Genomic DNA, 4,833 nt, shown 5'->3' with positions numbered 1-4,833 from the left:
GATTGTTGTGGTGTCAATTATTATGTACCCTCAAAATTCCTGTGTTGAAATCTTAACCCTCAAGGTAATGATATTGGGGGGTGGGGCCTTTAGGAGGTGATTAGGTCACAGCAGTGGAGCCCTCATGAATGGCATTAGTGTGCTTATAAAAGAGGTGCCCCAGAGAGCTTCTTGGTCCCTTTTGCTATGTGAGAACACTATGAACTGTCAGCAGAAGGAGAGTGTCAAGACCCTTTCTCCTATGGGCCTCTTGGTAAGGATGCAAAGAAGAATCTAAGGTCTTACCTGTTGCAAGGAAGTTTATTAACAATCAGGAAAGAACAGATCACAAAGAGTTGGACAAAACTGGGTATACTGTAGATGGTGACCGCAGCCATGAAATTAAAAGACATTTGCCCCTTGGATAAAAGCTATGACAACTCAGCATATTAAAAAGCAGAAATGTTACTTTGCCAACAAAGGTCCATATAGTCAAAGCTGTGATTTTTCCAGTAGTCATGTATGGATGTGAGAGTCGGACAGAAAGCTGAGAGCCGAAGAATTGATGCTTTTGAACTGTGGTGTTGGAGAAGACTCTTGAGAGTCCCTTGGACAGCAAAGAGATCAAACCAGTCAATCCTAAAGGAAATCAGTCCTGAATATTCATTGGAAGGACTGATGCTGAAGCTGATGCTCCAATACTTTGGCCACCTGATGTGAAGAACTGACTCCTTAGAAAAGACCCTGATGCTGGGAAAGATTGAAGGCAGGAGGAGAAGGGGATAACAGAGGATGAGATGGTTGGATGGCATCGTCAACTCGACGGACATGAGTTTGAGCAAGCTCCGGGAGTTGATGGACAGGGAAGCCTGGTGTGTTGCAGTCTATAGGGTTGCAAAGAGTTGGACACGACTGAGCGACTGAACTGAGTATACACAAAAAAAGTACAGAAAGAACACTTTGAGAGGAGGGCCGTGCAGGGGAGGCAAATGGCCCTGGAGGGCTGGAGTACAGTTTTTAAGGCAGGGTCATTTGCGTAATTGGGGGGTGTCATTGATTGATAGCTGCAGGTTATATAACAAGGTGCTCTACTGTGCATGTTTTTCCTATAATTTAGTCTGTTATAATTAGATGTATATATTCATGCAATGGGCTTCCCTGGTCGCTCAGCTGGTAAAGAATCTGTCTGCAATGCAGGAGACCTGGGTTCGATCCCTGTGTTGGGAAGATTCCTTGGAGGAAAGTCAGAGCAACCCATTCCAGTATTCTTGCCTGGAGAATCCCTATGGACAGAGGAGCCTGGCGGGCTACAGTCCCTGGGGTCACAAAGAGTCAGACACAAGTGAGCAACTAAGCACAGCACATTCATGGAATATTTATGAGCAGTTAATGAGTCCAGTGGCTGACAAAGATTACTTTAGTACAGGATACTGTGAGGTGAGTACATGTGCTAAAGTGGGGAAAGTCCCACCAGTTGGCAGGTGGGGGCTTTTTACAGCCCCCTGACTATTTTTGTAGTACTAGTGGGTGTATTAGGGGCAGGGCTGGTAAATTGCTTTGTGGGATTAGGCAGCTATTGGACAGGTAGCTGAATGGTCCACCTCTCTGTTGCTCTCAGCTAACTTCCTGCCTATCAGAACCAGGAAGTGGGCTCTCACTAGACACCAAATCTACCAGTGCCCTGATCTTGGACTTCCAGGCTCTAGGAATTGTGTTGTTCATAAGCCACCCAGTATGTGGTATTTTATTGTATCAGCTTGAATGGATGTAAATACTGGGGGACACTGCTGCTGTCGATTCCTTCTAGACAGTGGACTACAAAGGGAGTTTGCCAGCATGTTCCCTCTACAGTTGGGCTCACATGCCTTCAGGACGCAGTCAACTGCCCTCAGAGTTCGAAGGACACTGACTATTTGGAGTTCTGCTTTAATTCCTTGGATCTGTTACCTAAACCCACTAGGAGAGCTTCAAGAAGCAAAGCAGATCTGAGTTTACCTACATGCAAGAAAAGTATAGAGGCTTGTGTGAATGATGGGGGCAATTTGCTAAGAAAAGAGAAGAGTCCTAGGAATGACCTCTGGGAACATCTCAACCCACAGTCTTATTGTTTTTCTTCCTTATTCTCTTTGGCCTCTCGTGTCTTTGTTTCTCTTCTTTCTCTGGTAATATTGCTATAAACACATCCTAGTTACCAGTTTCCTGAATCCCTAGAGCCTACTAGGGAGCACTTTTCAACACTTTAGTCAACTTGGGGAGGCCCCACCTTGCCTGAATCAGGTTGTTCAGACAAAAGAGGCAGGTAGGTCTCTTTGTTCTGGAAATAGATCAACTCAGTGTGGTGACCAGGTTTATCCATACTGATGAGGGAAAAGCAGGGGGACCCAGGCTCCACTGAAAGAAGACTATGACTGTGAAGAGAGTCATAGTTTGAGGGTCATTCTCAAACCAAGGGACAATCAACCAACAAGAGAGAGATGGCCAAAAGGAAACAGAAACTCCAGAAAAGCTGGAGTAGGAGGGAGAAGAACATGGAGAGGATCTACACACAGCAGCTAGAGGAAAATTTGAAAAATATCCTACTTCCCTGGTGGCTCAGACAGTAAAGAATCTACCTGCAATGAGGGAGACCTGGGTTCGATCCCTGGGTTGGGAAGATCCCCTGGAGGAGGGCACAGTAACTCACTCCAGTACTTTTGCCTGGAGAATCCCCATGGACAGAGGTGCCTGGCGGGCTATAGTCCATGGGGTCACAGAGTTGGACACCACTGAATGACTGAGCACGGCACACAAGGATTCCATCACACCTAAGAATAAAACCTAAAGTCCTTCCCCTAACTCACAGGGTGGTATAGGATCCAACCTGCACCCATTCCTCCTTCCTTCTCTTTCTCTCTGTGCTTTCACCTCAGAGCTCTGTTTCCTCTGCTTAGAACACTTCCACCAAGATCTTCCATAGCCACATCTGCCACCCTCCAGCCCTCATATCTAGTCTGCTCCAGTGTTACCTCTGAGAGGCCCTACCTAATCTGTCAAGTTGAAATAGGCTACCACACACTAAAGCAGAAAACAGAATCCTAATGCCCCCACGTTCCCACACCAAGGACCCCTCTTCACAGTCATAGTCTTCTTTCAGTGGAGCCTGGGTCCCCCTGCTTTTCCCTCATCAGTATGGATAAACCTGGTCACCACACTGAGTTGATCTATTTCCAGAACAAAGAGACCTACCTGCCTCTTTTGTCTGAACAACCTGATTCAGGCAAGGTGGGCCCTCCCCAAGTTGACTAAAGTGTTGAAAAGTGCTCCCTAGTAGGCACTAGGGATTCGGGAAACTGGTAACTAGGATGTGTTTATAGCAATATTACCAGAGAAAGAAGAGAAACAAAGACACGAGAGGCCAAAGAGAATAAGGAAGAAAAACAATAAGACTGTGGGTTGAACTCCTCTGAACTATGGAGATTCTAAAAGGACTGTGGTGGAAGCAAGGTCTGATGCTATAAAGGGCACTATTGCATAGAAACCTGGAACGTTAAGTCCATGAATCAAGACAAATTGGAAGTGGTCAAACAGGAGATGGCAAGAGTGAACGTTGACCTTTCAGGAATCAGCGAACTAAAATGGACTGGAATGGGTGAATTTAACTCAGATGGCCATGTCTACTACTGTGTGAACCGTGAACTTCCAGATGTTTTAGAAAAGGCAGAGGAACCAGAGATCAAATTGCCAACATCCACTGGATCATCGAAAAAGCAAGAGAGTTCCAGAAAAACATCTATTTCTGCTTTATTGACTATGCCAAAGCCTTTGACTGTGTGGATCACAATAAACTGTGGAAAATTCTGAAACGGATGGGAATACCAGACCACCTGACTTGCCTCTTGAGAAACCTATATGCAGGTCAGGCAGCAACAGTTAGAACCGGACATGGAACAATAGACTGGTTCCAAATAGGAAAAGGAGTACGTCAAGGCTGTATATTGTCACCCTGCTTATTTAACTTCTATACAGAGTACATCATGAGAAACGCTGGGCTGGAAGAAACACAAGCTGGAATCAAGATTGCCGGGAGACATATCAATAACCTCAGATATGCAGATGACACCAGCCTTATGGCAGAAAGTGAAGAGGAACTAAAAAGCCTCTTGATGAAAGTGAAAGAGGAGAGTGAAAAAGTTTGGCTTAAAGCTCAACATCCAGAAAAAGAAGAACTCGGGGTGTTGGTGATGGACAGGGAGGCCTGGCATGCTGCAATTCATGGGGTCACAAAGAGTCGGAAACGACTGAGCAACTGAACCGAACTGAACTGAACTGTGGGCAAGAATCCCTTAGAAGAAACGGAGTAGCCATCATAGTCAACAAAAGAGTCCAAAATGCAGTACCTAGATGCAATCTCAAAAACAACAGAATGATTTTTGTTCATTTCCAAGGCAAACCATTCAATATCATGGTAATCCATGTCTATGTCCCAACCAGTAATTCTGAAGAAGCTGAAGTTCAATGGTTCTATGAAGACCTACAAGACCTTCTAGAACTAACACCCCAAAAAGATGTCCTTTTCATTATAGGGGACTGGAATGCAAAAGTAGGAAGTCAAGAAACACCTAGAGTAACAGGCAAATTTGGCCTTGCAGTACAGAATGAAGCAGGGTAAAGGCTAATAGAGTTTTGCCAAGAGAACACACTGGTCATAGCAAACACCCGCATCCAACAACACAAGAAAAGACTCTACACATGGATATCACCAGATGGTCAACACTGAAGTCAGATTGATTATATTCTTTGCAGCCAAAGATGGAGAAACTCTATACAGTCAGTAAAAACAAGACTGGGAGCTGACTGTGGCTCAGATCATGAACT

This window comes from Bos mutus, chromosome 22 (genome assembly GCF_027580195.1).
Source record: "Bos mutus isolate GX-2022 chromosome 22, NWIPB_WYAK_1.1, whole genome shotgun sequence".
Taxonomy (NCBI): Eukaryota; Metazoa; Chordata; class Mammalia; order Artiodactyla; family Bovidae; genus Bos; species Bos mutus.
This window is presented reverse-complemented; position numbering follows the sequence as displayed.